General features: G+C 35.6%; 1 protein-coding gene and 1 long non-coding RNA gene across 12 annotated transcripts in view; one reads left to right on the top strand and one right to left on the bottom strand.

The window, feature by feature from the left end:
- Positions 1 to 12,708, bottom strand: part of LOC137489203 (uncharacterized) — a 143,481-nt gene extending 130,773 nt beyond the window's left edge. For both annotated transcript variants that reach the window (XR_012399663.1, XR_011008567.2), the window contains exons 1-2: positions 12,552 to 12,708; positions 9,186 to 9,313 (exon numbers count right to left, since the gene is read on the bottom strand). This is a non-coding gene — a long non-coding RNA (uncharacterized lncRNA). The remainder of the gene's footprint in view (positions 1 to 9,185; positions 9,314 to 12,551) is intronic.
- The window catches only part of adarb2 (adenosine deaminase RNA specific B2 (inactive)), a 597,874-nt gene that overhangs the window by 454,642 nt on the left and 126,943 nt on the right, over positions 1 to 16,289 (top strand). For 2 of the 10 annotated variants that reach the window (XR_012399654.1, XM_068217139.2), the window contains exon 1: positions 12,339 to 12,449. The exons of the other annotated variants lie outside the window; for them this stretch is intronic. The gene's annotated coding sequence lies outside the window, so the exon portion shown is untranslated. Of the gene's footprint in view, positions 1 to 12,338; positions 12,450 to 16,289 lie in introns of those variants that run through there. 10 annotated transcript variants of the gene reach the window in all.

The raw sequence follows: 16,289 nt of genomic DNA, 5'->3' as shown, positions 1-16,289 counted from the left end.
ATTTAACCTCAGAACATATTTTGTAAGAATCGTCACGCAGTGCTTTCACCAGTGTCATGGATGTGACATTTGCAGTAAAAAATGTATATTGAAGCATATTTTTATGTAATTTACAAAACCTCTAACCACTGAGTTAAGGGATCAGAGATGGTCACTCTGTGACATGTTTAATATTTTAAATGAGGGAAATGAACATGGGTTATGAATGTGACCAAAAGCATATTCGTTTACAGCATACAACATGTGTAGTTTAGAAATTCTGTGAATGAAACTGCACAATCCTAAATAATTTAATTTAATTTAATTTAATTTAATTTAATTTAGGGGCGAAGCAGTGGCGCAGTGAGTAGTGCTGTCGCCTTACAGCAAGAAGGTCGCTGGTTTGTGTTTCGTTTTTGTGTGGAGTTTGCATGTTCTCCCTGCGTTTGCGTGGGTTTCCTCCGGGTGCTCATGGTTTCCCCCACTGTCCAAAGACATGCGGTGCAGGTGAATTGGGTAGGCTAAATTGTCCGCAGTGTATGAGTGTGTTTGTGAATGTGTGTGTGGATGTTTCCCAGAGATGGGTTGCGGCTGGAAGGGCTTCTGCTGCGTAAAAACTTGCTGGATAAGTTGGCGGTTCATTCCGCTGTGGTGACCCCGGATTAATAAAGGGACTAAGCCAACAAGAAAATGAATGAATGAATAAATTTAATTTAATTTAATTTATTCTAATTTAATTTAATTTAATTTAATTTAATTTATTTTAATTTAATTTAATTTTCCTTTGGCTTAGTCCCTTTATTCATGGGTCACCACAGCGGAATGAACCGACAACTTATCCAGCATATGTTTCACACAGCAGATGCCCTTCCAGCTGCAACCCAGTACTGGGAAACACCCATGCACTCTCACATTCAACACACACACACTCATACACTACGTTCAATTTTGGTTACTCAATTCCCCTATAGCGCATGTGTTTGGACTGTGGGGGAAACCAGAGCACCCGGAGGGAAACTACGCCAACACGGGGAGAACATTTAAACTCCACACATAATGCCAACTGACCCAGAAGGGACTCGAACCAGCGACCTTTAATTTTGTTTAGTTTTATTGAATTTAATTTCAAAGTTTGCACAAGCACTCACATCGATATGAACAGATTTTTGTACCTGCTGTGTTCTCATTGCTATCTTTTACAGGCAGCACATATTTACACATTCATCTACTGTAAATCTCACTCTCAGCAGTGTAAATGGTGTCAAGATGTTTGCTAAAACTAAACTGCTGATTGCAGATATCAAACTTCTTTTCTCCCCCAAGCGAAGAACAACAACAAAACAACTTTGCATGACAGCATATTTTTGGTTTGTAGTTTTCAAATATTGGTTTGACCTTTTTTTTACATTGATCATTTGTTATAATTATAGACTCTTCTATTGAAATATACACTCACTGGCCACTTTATTAGGTACACCTTACTAGTACCGAATTGGACCCTCTTTTGCCTTCAGAACTGCCTTAATCCTTTGTGGCATTGATTCACCAAGGCACAGGAAATATTCCTCAGAGATTTTGCTCCATATTGATATGATAACATCACACAGTTGCTGCAGATGTGTCGCAGCACATCCATGATGCAAATCTCCCATTCCACCACATCCCGAAGGTGCTCTATTGGATTGAGTGCTGGTGGCTGTGGAGGCCATTAGAGTAATCATAATCTTATCCTGCTAGAAATTATTTGAGTTGACTTTCTATCAACTGGAACCAGTCTGTCCATTCTCCTCTGACCTCTGGCATCAACAAGGCATTTGCTTCCACAGAACTGCCGCTCACTGGATATTTCCTCTTTTCTGGACCATTCTCTGTAAACCCTAGAGATGGTTGTGCGTGAAAATTCCAGTAGATCAGCAGTTTCTGAAACACTCAGAGCAGCCCGTCTGGCACCAACAACCATGCCATGTTCAAAGTCACTTAAATCTCCTTTCTTCCCCATTCTGATGCTCAGCTTGAACTGCAGCAGATCTTGACCATGTCTACATGCCTAAATGAGTTGCTGCCATGTGATTGGCTGATTACAAATTTGCGTTAACGAGCAAGTGGAAAGGTGTACCTAATAAAGTGGCCGGTGAGTGTATATTCAGCTATTATTTACATCATATGTGCCATTAAATATGATTTGGTTGCCCCCAAAATATCTGCTAAATGCATAAAACTTTTATGAATCTTGTTGGCCTGTTTGGAACTTGACAGCAATCACTTTGAACTGTTTTAATGGACATTTTCGCTTAAGCGTTTTTGAAGAAGTAAAATCATATTCTTTTCATTGCTTCAAATCTACCGGTGAATTGATAAACTATTTGCGTTCTGACTTCTGCAGCTCTCAATTCATCTATAACTTGTGACTGACGATGTTTGGCACTAGAAAAATGGCAAATGGTGTCTTCTCGTAATTGAAAAGCTAAATGTAAAAGCGTAGAATAGAAGCTAATGAAACGGTTCCTTTAAAAAAATGTGTCCTTTCAGCGCCGCTGTCATATTTCAATTTAAAACACAATGCAAAGCAATATTAAGTTCCAATGAGGCATAATAGAGAACAGGACCTGAGGTTACAATCAAATTCCAAACCCCGACCATGATGGAAAGTTTGAACAAGGAGCCATTATTTACCAAATAATACAAAGACGTTCGCCATTATGAACCTTTTTCTTTCCCCTATTATTTCTGTGTCACTGTGGTAATGTACTATGAAGGTTGCACTTTAGCATTTCCATAATTAAAAGGAACGCCCGAGGCATTGTGGGTGAGCCATAATAGATCATATCACTGTGTCCGAGATGCAAGGACACAGATCATTGGCTATTGAGAGTGAAGTGATTGGGTAAAATAGTTAATGTATCATTATATAATGTAGTGAGGTAGAGGTGTTTGCTGCACGTAAAGCAATGTAGCATGATTGTTTTTGGACTGGATTGTAAATTACAAGTGAGAGAGAATTAAATTTGTGAGAAATTCCAGCTGGAAGTGAACACCATAGATCATGTTTAGTTATATTTTATATATATATTTGTGTATTTTGCACATGCAAATTTCAGACAAAGGCATTTAAAATCAATTCTTTATAGAAACAAACCTTTATTTTCATTACCATTTTATAAATGCTGGCTTTTATTAAGTTAATGATAAAATACTGACAGCAGTGAACCGTAATCCTGTACAATTTTATTACTGTTACAAATTATGGTTGTTCTGTAATTAAACAGTAAAATACAATTATTTTATGTTTTTCTGTAATTTTACAGTAAAATACTGGCCGCAGGGTTTCCATCAGTGCACTGGTATCCTATAGTCCCATTACGGTTTTCTAAATTACGCTTTTTTTTTGCAATTTAGCAGTAAAATACTGACAGCAGTGAACCGCAATCCTACAGTTTCATTATCATTTACTTAATTACAGCTTTACTGTAATTTAATGGTAAAATGCTGGCAGCAGGGTTTCCAGCAGTGAACATCCTTCAGCTGCGTTACCGTTTTCTAAATTACGGCCTTTTTTGTTATGTAAGTATTATACTCGCAGCAGGGTTTTCCAAATTACAGCTTTTCTGTAATTTGTATATACTGTGCATAAATACTGGCAGCAGGGTTTCTAGCAGTGAACCATAATTCTGTACAGTTGCATTACTGTTTTCCAAGTTATGACTTGTTTTGTTATGTAATGGTGAAATGCAGTTAAATTACAAATTTCTGTAATTTTACTGTAAAATACTGGCAGTGGGGTTTCCAGCCATTAATCATAATCTTAGTTTCATTACAGTTCTCCAAATTAGGCCTTTTCAGTAATGTTACGAAAAAATACTGGAAGAAGGGTTTCCAGCAGTGAACCGTAATCCTTCAGTTTCATTACTGTTTTCCCAAAACAAGTCTTTTTTTTTTGGTCATTTGTTTATGGTAAAATACTGCCTGCAGAGTTTGCAGCAGTGAACCGTAATCCTACAGCTTCATTACTGTTGTCAAACTATGGCTCTTCAGTAATGTTACAGTAAAATACTGGCCGCAGAGTTTCCAGCAGTAAACCATAATCCTACAGTTTCATTACTGTTTTCTGAATCGCATCTTTTCTGTAATTTACCGGTAAAATACTGTCAGCAATGTTCCCAGCAGTGAACAGTAATCCTTCAGTTTCATTACTGTTTTCTTAATGACAACTTTTTTGTAATTTAACAGTAAAATACTGGCAGCAGGGTTTCCAGCAGTGAATCGTAATCCTAAAGTTTCATTACCACTTTACAAATTATGGCTCTTCAGTAATGTTACAGTAAAATACTGGCCGCAGAGTTTCCAGCAGTGAACAGTAATCCTTCAGTTTCATTACTGTTTTCTAAATTACAGCTGTCCTGTAATTGAACAGTAAAGTACTGGCAGCAGGGTTTCCAGCAGTGAACCGTAATCCTTCAGTTTCAGTACCACTTTCCAAATTATGGCTTTTCAGTAATTCATTATTTAATCCCCTTATTTATCAGCGGTTGCCACAGCGGAATGAACCTCCAACTCATCCAGAATATGTATCCAGCCTTTCCAGCACACTCATACACAACAGCCAATTTAGTTTATTCAGTTCACCATAGCGTACGTCTTTGGACTTGTGGGGGAAACCGGAGCACCCGGAGGAAACCCACACCAACACGGGGAAAACATAAAAACTCCACACAGAAAAGCCAACTGGGGCTCAAACCAGTGACTTTCTTGTTGTGAGGGGACAGTGCTAATCACTGAGCCGCCACACTTTTAAGTAATTTTACGGTAAAATACTGGCAGCAGGGTTTCCAGCAGTGAAGTGTAATCATACAGTTTTATTACGATTTTCCAATACAGCTTTTCTGTATTTTAACTGTTAAATACTGGCAGCAGGGTTTCTAGCAGTGAACCATAATTCAGTACAGTTGCTTCACTGTTTTCCAAACTATGGCTTTTGTCATTTAACAGTTAAATTACTATCCTTTTTAACTGTAAAAACTGGCAGCAGGGTTTAAAACTGTGAACCATAAAAATAGATTGTAATACTGTGTTCCAAATTAATATATATATATATATATATATATATATATATATATATATATATATATATATATATATATATATATATATATATATATATATATTAATAATAGTAATGACTTACTAATTAACTATTAAAATACTTGTTCTTTTAAGTGGCAGCAAATAGTCTACATAACAAACAAAGATAGCAAAAATATTAAGTAATGTAGGCATGACAAAGTCAGCGTAACATCATAATGAATCTTAATCATAATGATCTTGAATATTACTATATAACATGGTAAGATAGAAGTGTTGATTCCACTTAATCCAACTGCTACGTAATGCTACATTTTCACCCAAGAAAATGAAAAGCTATAGTTTCTTATTTTGCGGTTGTTATTGTTGTATCAGTAAAAATAAAATCTCCCAATAAACTCTTAATTTAAACTGGAGAGTTTGTGAAGGCGTGAAACTCTGGCCACGGGCTGAAAGTAAAACAGGTTTGACTGACAGCTGGATCACACGCTATTGATTGAATCTCAGGCCCAGTCTGTGTGTGTCTCTGCATCTCAGTGTTTTAGCTGAGCTTTGTTTGTTTGGTTTCGTTCGCTCAATTCTCTTTGGTTATTACATCGTGTGAAGCCCAAGTTATTGCCTGGTTTGAGTGAGATTGACAATCCTACCATCACTGCTAATCCAGCCTGTAGATGCCATCTGATTATTTCTAATGTGTTACTGATTCATCATCATTTTAATAATAATAATAATAATATCAATAACTTCAACTGCATTAATAATAAAAATAATAACTTTATTTTGTATTATTATTATTATTATTATTACTACTACTACTACTATTACTATTGTTATTAAAATAATTTTATAATTGTTGATGTTGTTAATAATGATAATATTAAAGCTATTGCTGTAGTTTTTGATGATGTTGTTATTGTTATTATTATTAATATTATTATTATTAAAATTATCAATATATTGGCATTAAATCATAATTTACCTCCTAAACTTACTTTCATAAATGTATTAATCAATAATTGACTGAATTAACAGATTAAAAATAGTCTTCTTTAATCAAAATAAGAATATTTAATTGATGAAACACTTACATTTTTGTTCAAACGACTTTGTTATTATTATTATTATTATTATTAATAATAATAATAATAATAATAATAATAATAATAATAATAATAATATCCCTACTAAAAAATACTGCTTGACCCAGCCTAAGCTGGTCAGGCTGGTTTTAGCTGGTTTGTCAGGCTGGTTTTAGAGAGGTTTTGGCCACTTTTTAGCTGGTCTTAGTTGGTTAGGTTGGTCTTAGCTGTCAAGCTGGTCTTAGCTGGTTTTAGCTGGTCAAGCTAGTCTTCGCTGCTTTTAGCTGGTCAAGCTAGTCTTAGCTTGTTTTAGCTAGTCAGGCTGGTTTTAGAGGGATTTTTGGCCACTATTTAGCTGGTCTTAGTTGGCCAGGTTGGTCTTAGCTGTTTATTTCAGCAGGGATGTCTCACTACTGATGTCAGACTCACTTTCCAGTTCACTTCAGAGCCACTTACCTTAAGTACCAATTAGCATTATTCAATAACAAAGTCAGCTAATATTAATTCACTAGCCTTCAGGCATATTAATATGATGATGCTATGAACACCTAGCATCTCCATCAGCACTATATCTATACCTTAAATATCAATTCGCATTATTCCTTAACAAAATCAACTAACATTAAATAAATAGCCTTCAGGCATATTAGCATGCTGATGTTACACAAACATAGCATGTCCATCATCACTAATTTAACCTTAAATAGCTATCGATTAGCATTATTTCATAACAAAGTCAGCTAATATTAAACCATTAGCCTTCAGGCATATTAGCATGATGATGCTACGCAACCTAGCATCTTTATTAGCACTTATTGTGTGCCGTTCCTAAGCACGGTTGTTGTTGACTTTAGTTGGTGTTATTTTCCCCTAGTATTGATGACTCATTGTCCAAAGCCTCCGTAAATTCCAGTTAAACGGGAAGCCAGGGAGGGGGAGTTTGGCTGCGGATCGTAGAGCGCCTGCTATTAGCCGTTAATTCTAAAACAAATTATGCAATTAGCTCTCCCATTAGAATGTAGGCCATGCAAGAGGTCGACGCAACCTTCACTTGATCTACTCCTCAGTCGAGACGCGGAGAGGAAAAAAAAAAGAGGGCCATTATATGCGAGGATGTTAGCTTCAGTACAGCGAATCTCAATAACTCCATAACCACTGCTTTTATTTATGGGATTTTGTCATAATGAAGTTTCAGTGGTATTGGTGTCTTAAACAAAGAGGCAAATTGTCTGCTCGTCTGAGATAATATTGCCAAGGGAAGGCAGGCTGTGAATTTCTTCATTCAGCCCCTGAGAGAGGAGAGGTAGGGATTTCAAGGTGTTTGTGAGCCTGCCGCTTTCAATAAACTCTGTATTAATTACAAATATACAAACCATTACCACTGTGGAAACTCTTTGTCTTCAATTATGTCATCCTCTTATTTATTCTTAGGATTCAATTGAAAGCGCAAAGGATGTTTTAATGTTTTTATTTGCTGGAGTTTGAGCGTCTGTTTGCACATCCTCAAGTAAAACACAGACAGAAAAGGTTGTAATTATAGCTTCGATTCAACTAAATGTCTTTTGAATCAGCATCTAATCCATACTGAACCTCACAAGAGGGAGATCTGGAGTGTTTTACACAGACTGACACTTTCTTAATACGTGTATCAAACAAATACACATGCTTAGAGTTTGTTTCAGGGAAGTTTGGTGTTAGCATGTTGCTATGCTAACTGCATGATGCTGCAAAACAATGGGATCATAATCGCTGCTGGCTAATTGTAGGCAACTTATTCTTGACAGCTTGTAGTGTGTGTCAGTTATGTCATCCTCTTATTTATTCTTGATATTCAGTTGAAAGCACAAAGGGTGTTTTAATGCTGGAGTTTGAGCGTCTGTTTGCATATCCTCATGTAAAACACAGACAGAAAAGGTTGTAATTATATCTTCGATTCAACTAAATGTCTTCTGAATCAGCATCTAATTCATACTGAACCTCGCAAGAGAGAGAGATTTGGAGTGTTTTACACAGACTGACACTTTCTTAATATGTGTATCGAACAAATATGCTTAGAGTTTGGTGTTAGCATGTTGCTAAGCTAACTGTTTGAGGCTGCAAAACAATGGGATCATAATCACTGCTAGCCAATTGTATTCTATTTATTCACGACAGCTTGTAGTGTGTGTGTGTGTGTGTGTGTGTGTGTGTGTGTGTGTGTGTGTGTGTCAATTATGTCATCCTCTTATTTATTCTTGGCATTCAATTGATAGCGGAAAGGGTGTTTTAATGTTTTTATTTGCTGGAGTTTGAGCGTCTGTTTGCATGGCCTCACGTAAAAACACAGACAGAAAAGGTTGTAATTATAGCTCAGTTTCTGAGTAAATGTCTCCTGAAGCAGCATACTGAACGTCCCAAGAGAGAGATCTGGAGAGTTTTACACAGACTGACACTTTCTTGATGCCCGTATCGAACAAATACACTTGCTTAGAGTTTGTTTCAGGGGAGTTTGCTGTTAGCATGTTGCTAAGCTAACTGTTTGATGCTGCAAAACCATGTAATCTTAATCGCTGCTAGCTAATCGTAGCCTATTCTTTACAGTTCATAGTGTGGGTGTAGATCACATTACTTTCTTCAACCATTTGACTGGATCAAAGCTAAAAAAATAAAAAAACAATAGTGAAATTAAGATAATAATCAATATAATGATAATAATAATCAGAATATTATCTGATAATAATCAGAATTTAAATCTGATATACTTGTTGATATAAAATGTTGTTGGCTCAATTTTAGATTGAATCAAGTTAACTTCATGTTATTTTAAACCCCCCGGTTGTCCTAGAATTCTGTGCACAGGGTTTGCCCTTACTTAAAGGACAACTGTTGTACTTTTAAATGCAACACTCGTGTTCATTGTGGCTATGTACCCCTGTCTACATTTCTGGAGAGTGTGAATTATGTAGTCAGATGTACGTCTGGCTGCATTTCATCTTTAAAACAAGCGCTACGGGGCGATGTGAAGCTGCCAACGGCTTCTGTTCATTTTAGCACTCGCTGACCGCTTACCTCCATACATGCAGCTTTTCCGGTGTTACCAGTTTGCCCAGTGGCTTGCCGCATATGACGCTAATATGGGACGCAGAGGGGTGTTGACCGCGACAACAGGGTTGGAGGCTGGCGAAGAATGGTTAAACCTGGTAAAACAAAAGCAAAAAATAAATAAATGAATACATAAATAAACAACAGGCTGAAAACGTGGTAAAATCACTCGACCGTGACGGCTTTTCTTTTCTTTTTTAATGGCTTTTGAAAATGCTAGCGTCAATCAGTTGACAGCAAGTTGGCCTGGTCAGCCCCCTGGTGTATTTATGGGGAAAAAGAGGACGCCCGAGAGGAATTTGTGATCATTAAAAAGTGTACACAGTGGCTTCTAGTGGATTTGCAAAAACAGGCAAGCAGATTATCTGGTTATCTATATCACTGTCCCCAGAAATGTAGACCTGGGTACTTATTCACAATGAGCCTGGGTTGAATTCAAATGTGTTCAGCCTTCATGAAAATAGAAAAAAAATTCTAATGTTGGGGTCATTTTAGAAAGTCACAAAACTTGTGAAGCATTGTTTATTTTTTTATGCTAATAAAATAGTGCCGTGGGTCATTTTTGACGCAAAAGTCAACAAGAGGATCAACTTGAAGTACATTTAACCAACTTTATCAAGTTCATTCCTTCATTTTATTTTCGGCTTAGTCCCTTTATCAATTAGGGGTCGCCACAGTGGAATGAACAGCCAACTTATCCAGCCTATTTTTTACGCAGCCTTTATCAATCAACTTATTTTAATGTCACAGTAAATTAAAAACATGTTGACAACCTATTAATATCATTTTTTAAGTAATAAATAATACAATTGCACAATACCCTACATAACTATTTTCCTCATATAAAGTTATATCATTTTGGGTTAAAGTTTTATATAGTAAAGAATAATAAATTCATTTTTTTTATTTGTCAGCTGTATACTTAATCTATAAACATTTATATGTAATTAAAATATAAAGCTTGAAATATATATGTAGCATCTTAAATTACGCCAATTTTGCTGATCTGATTTAGATGTTTCCGGTTTTACTCTGTCTTAAGTTCTTTAAGTGTGATATTTTACTTATCATTATTATTATTATTTACTTCTCGTTTTATTAGAAAAGCACAGTTCATAAGACTAGAGCTCCAGAAAAGCTTTTAAATGACTACTTTAGAATCAGAGATGCTTTATTCTTCTTTTTTCCCCTCGTAACCTGAACAATGCTTCTGTACGGCTTTACTGTGTAAAGGTCTGTCCGATAGGGTTTAAGCCAACAGGGCTGGCGTAATGAGCTGGGATGTTATCTGTCCCAACCAGAGAAGTAAATACCGCTCTTATCTTGAAATGTTTAGCCACATGGTTAAATCAATGCCAAAAGGGCAGGAATAAAAAATAAATAAAAACTTGAACACACAAATCCAATGCACTTTCAACAGCCATGTAAAGCCAAAAACTCAGAGTTAGCAGTAATGCGAGGTCTAGTGTGTCAGGGTATTAAGCATATGGTTAATGCGTACAGAGATTTTAGAGGTTACAGCTTAACTTATTCCCTCTATTTCTGTCATTTAAGACACAATTCTTTTCCATAATCTACCCAATCTGTGTTGTGATCATCATTCCAATCCAAACAAATCCGATCCATTCCAGCTTTGCCAATGTTTTTAAGTGTTCAAGTGTTCAGAAAAGAGCGTATACTGTAAAAAATGCTCGGTTCCACACATCTCCTTCATGTTTTCACAACACTGATTAAGTTCACTTAATCCTTTATACAAATTTAAGTGGATTGAACATAAAACAATTAAGTTGTCCCTATGAAATCCTAATAATTGTGTTGTTTCAACTCATTTTTAATCAAGTATTAACCGGAGAACCCGGAGGAAACCCACCCAAACACGGGGAGAACATGCAAACTCCACACAGAAATGCCAACTGACCCAGCCGATGCTCGAACCAGCGACCTTGATGCTGTTAGGCGAACGTGCTACCCACCGTGTCACCGCATCGCCTATATATTTGTTTATTTTATTTATTGCGGAGGCTATGCTCAGATATTCATACCACAAAATATTGTTGAGGTCCACGAAGGTTAAAATTGATGTAAATACTGGCTAATGGTTAATGCATATGGGTTAACACCTTTTTTGGCATTTCTGACACATTGCTTTTTTGTGTTTGTTGAAATTATCTTTCATTAATAATACAAAGCATATCCGCCATTGCTGGAATTTTGCGTTTTTGGCGCAAATCTTCTATAACAGGTGCCCTATAATGAAAATCTGTGTATACTAATGCATAGTAGAATAATAAGAGATCAGTGTTAGAAATGGCCATACTGTGAGCCTCATACACCCCTGTTTCCTCGTTCTGATGTAAATTCCACAAGTGTAATACCCTGGTGAACAACGGGCCAGAGAAAACTCATGGGCCATTTGCGTAGGTCATTTATCTGGACCTGATTAGCAGCTAAGAGAACACGACTCACATGCAGCTCTGAGATCATAAGAAAACCTCTGAGGTGAATTAAGTCCCAGTTAACCTGAAGCTGCGATCGTCGTTTTTTTTTTTTGTTTTTTTTCTATATTGTGACGCAGTTCCTAGTGAAACAAAATTTTAAATGAGCAATCAGTGGCTGTGGCTTGTTTTTTTCTACCGGGGGCTGAGAGTAGTAAAGTAGATATTTAAATAAAATGAATTCATTCAGAAAGTTTGGGAAAGGTGTTTTAAATAGTTATTGCAATCTAACAGACTCCTCCTGCTCACCATTTCTGCTTGTTGTCAAAACTGAGAATTGGAGCAGCATGGTTAAATACCTCAAAATCATGTAATTGATAATTTAACTAAAAACAAACTGAAAGTGCATTTTCAGATTTAAATTAAAAATGACAAGGGCAAACTGTTTGTTTTTATTCTTAACATGCACAGATTAATCACAAAACTGGCATTCTGTGCTAACAAAATCATATGGTTAGTATTGATTTCATAAGGACTTTAATATGCACGCCTCAGGCTGCGTTTAATAAGCCAAACGCTCTCTAGTGATACAACAGTGATCATTTTTCTCTCTTGGTTATTTTAAACGAATATTTTACTTACTATGTATGTGGTACTTTTATTTTGAAAACCCGAGCACCAGTTTGTTTACTGCGCGTTACTGGGCAACGACAGCACGAGGCATGTTCAAACTCGCCTCAGGACGCAAGATTTACAGATTACACATTCATTTATCTCCACTCCGAGGAGCCATGAGGTATGTGTAGTTACATCTTTGGTTAATTTATCGTGTCCCTTGTGAAATTTGAAGCAAATCTTTCAACAAACACGTGTAGACTGCTGAATCATGCCAACTCACTCAGCTCAACTGTCATATGTTCATGCAGTTCATGCAGAAGTCCTGGTTGTTTTCTTTGACAATATATCTCCAATATACAACGCGTTACATCTCTCTCGCTTTTGTCAAGTTTCATTATAGTTTAGTCTTTATCCACAAAAGATCTGGTGAGCAAAATAAGTTAACTACTCTGATTGGGTTTATATTATATCTGTCCGTGCGTGTACGTGTGTGCGCGTGCGCGCGTGTCTGTAAGCAGAGCTCATTAATATTCACGACACAAACCATATATAGTAATGGACCTTCTGATTCTAGCAGTATTGTATGGAGCAATACAAGAGCTTCTTACACCATTTCTGGATATTTTAACTTATATAAGCTCACTAATTAAGCCCACTATTACTAATTAAGCCTACTATACTACCATAAGCCTACTATTTAGATATCAAAGAACAGTTTAATGTCCCTTTGGGACATTCTACCAGAAAAATACCTTATCATTAAAATTTCCCATTAATTGTATTTTATTAACGTCTCCCCTCACCACAACCCTAAACCCAACCATCACAGTAACGTAAAAACAGTAGCTGTACTAAGTATTTTTTATGTTATTTATTAAATCCCCCCCCCCCCCCCCCCAAGAATTTTACTTTTTAACGTCTACCCTAACCCTAAACCCAATCGTCACAGTTCTGTAAAAATATTAATTATCGTTGTACAGCGTCATAAAAAAATGTTGTATTGATGTGTATATCCACAGCTGTATCCTATCTAGCCGCTGCAGCTGTATCCTATCTAGTAATAAGCATACATAAACTCTCATTTCCATTGTGAGCCATGTCATCATCATAAAGGTTTTATGACAGTCTAATGAACACAATGTTTGTGTTGCACAAGATCAACTAGAATGCTTGTATTTGATAAAATAATATCTTTGGATTTATTGTTTGTTTTAAAGGGATCATAACTAGTCAGTATCCCTCAAAAAGCCCCTGTTCCTCACATTTTTGTTCATTTGCTTCCAGCCACACGATTAACCAAAGCTCTTTCTAAGAAACAGAGCGTGTGAATAGCAGAAGTAAATGGTACTGACCTCTCGTCGTATTGTTTTTGGGTGATAAAATGCGGGCTGATAAACGAGACCTAGTAATTGGATTATGATAAAAAGGTTCGCAGATTGTGGAATGAATGGCCATTTGAAATTGCATTAACGTTCCTGACGGGACTAGAAGGTAATGGTGAAAGCCGTGTCTATTCACACTTTTGTTCTAGCACTTGAGTCAAAGGGTGCATGTTAAAAAGGAAGACTTTCCTTGCTTATTGCTAATGTAATTATCTGTGTGACCACTGCATACATGAATTATGTAAAAGTGGCTGGATATTGTAAAAGCAGTTTTAGTGGCCTTTCGGAAAAAGGAGGAGAGCATTACTGCTGAGTCCTTTTAGCTCTGGCGACTTCTTTGTACCTCATTATTGTGGCATAAAGGCTTTCATTTAGAACTTATTCTTCTTGTGATGGCCTTTTTTTGGCCTTTACAAATTTAGAATTTTTATTAGGCCAGCGATGAAATGACTTGCATGTCTCAACGACTTTTTAAATAGCGATGGAGGAAATGTATTGTTGGGGTTTTGTGAATCAGTTTAAACATTTCCTCGATGACCAAGCACATTCAGGCCGTGATTTAAAAAAAAAAAAAAGTATGAATGCATAAACATTTGTTTTAAGGTGCAAGCTGAATTCTTGGATCTTACAGATGTGTAAAGTAGCATGCATTTTAAATATGTAGGTTATTTTTATATGTATACATGTGTATAGGTAGGCGTGTATGTATGCAAAATGCAGGGTTGGGTTCATGCAAATATATTATGCAAAATGATTTAGCAATACTAAAGATCTTTTTACAAACCTGAAAGATTTTAGATTTTTCTGTATTAAGCAAGTTGAAGTATGTTTACTGTATATATTTATTTGGATGTCTATATATTCACTCAAGCCTGAAATTATTTATAATTATTTATTTACCCCTGGCAAATTCTGACTTAAAAGTTACTTTTATTTATTTTTGTTTATTTAACCAGCTAGTTTTATTTTATTTATTTTTTTGTTCTGTTTTATATTTTTATTTGTTTTGTTTTATTTTTTGTTTTGTTTGTTTTTTATTTTTCATGTTTTTTATGTTTTACTTTTTGTTTTATTTTATTTTTGTTTTGTTTTTCTTTCTTTCTTTCTTTATTTATTTATTTATTGTTACCGGATATGACACAGGCAAATGGACAGGGGGTATCATTGAGGAAAAAAAATCTCTTTTCTATTTACATTTAAACAAAAAGTGGCATGTAAAAAATATTCATACCCTTCTGAATAATCAATAGAAAAGTCTTGGTCATTATTGACTATTACAGCAATCAAACACTTCCTATAATTGCTGACTAGCTTTTTGCATGTTGCCTGTGGTGTTTTTGCCCAATCATCTTTAGCGATTAGCTGTAATTCTTTCAGGTTGGCGGGTCTGCTTGCCATCCAACTGATTTTTAGCTCCTTCCTCAGATTCTTAATTAGATTTAAGTCAGGACTCTGGTTGGGCCACTCCAAAACGTTAATGTTTTTATCTACTAACCATTTGTTCACCGCTTTTGCTGTGTTATGGATTGTTGTCGTGCTGAAATGTCCAATGGTGCCTAAGGTCAAGATTCTCTGAAGATTCCCTGATGTTGTTGTTGAGAATTTTGATGTATTGCTCCTTTTTAATGGCACTGTTTACTGTGATTAGTTTCTCTTGCCCACCGGCTGAAAAACACCTTAAAGTCTTAAAACTTTATGTATTTAATGTGTATTTTTTATTATTTATTTATTTACTTTAAGGTAAAATTTAATTGGCAATAAGGCAACTAAAATAGTTTAATTTGCATATATTTTATGTAATCATAATTGAAATCATCGGTGTTAAGTCAAAGGAGCAAATGAACAGACTTTTTAAATTAGATTTATAATGGTAAACAACTGTACACTAATACAAGATTTTTTAACTAGTTTGCGTAGCTTATTTTTTTGATCTTAGTAAGTTCTTCACCACTGTGTGTTATGGATTGTTGGTTGTGCTGAAATGTCCACTGGTACCCAGGCCAAATTTCTCTGCAGACTATGAATGTTGTTGTTGTTGTTGAGAATTTTGATGTATTGCTCCTTTTTAATAGTGTTGTTTACTGTGATTAGTTTTCATGGTGCACTGGTTGAAAAATACCCCCTAAAACATTAGGTTTCCCCAAAACTTAGGGTTGAAGATTACAAAATTATTACATTTATTATTACAAATTATTACTTTTTGTGTTTTACAATTTCAATCATAAAACTTTAAGTATTTATTTTAATTAGCTTCACTGTGTCTTTTATTTATTTACTTTAAGGTAAAATTTCATTGGCAATTACGCAACTGGAATAGTTTAATTTGCATATATTTCATAATCAAAATTGTTAGTGTTTAGTCAAAGCCTCAGTTGAACCATGGTAGTAATTAGAGTAAAATGATAAACAACTGTACACCAATACAAGATTTCTTTTGCAGTTTACGTAGCTTTATTTTTGGATCTTAGTAAAACCTGTTGTGCTAGTATTTGCAGTGTCTCTCACTTGGATTAATCTTTACTGATGGACATTTACTGAGAGCTCTGTTAAATATTCCCATAAGCTGCAACGGGATCAGCAGAAGGAGTGTTGTTTCATTTTTAATATCGGCATTATTTACTTGATTTTTGATTACC

The sequence above is a fragment of the Danio rerio genome, chromosome 24 (assembly GCF_049306965.1).
Source record: "Danio rerio strain Tuebingen ecotype United States chromosome 24, GRCz12tu, whole genome shotgun sequence".
Classification (NCBI taxonomy): Eukaryota; Metazoa; Chordata; class Actinopteri; order Cypriniformes; family Danionidae; genus Danio; species Danio rerio.
This window is presented reverse-complemented; position numbering and strand designations above follow the sequence as displayed.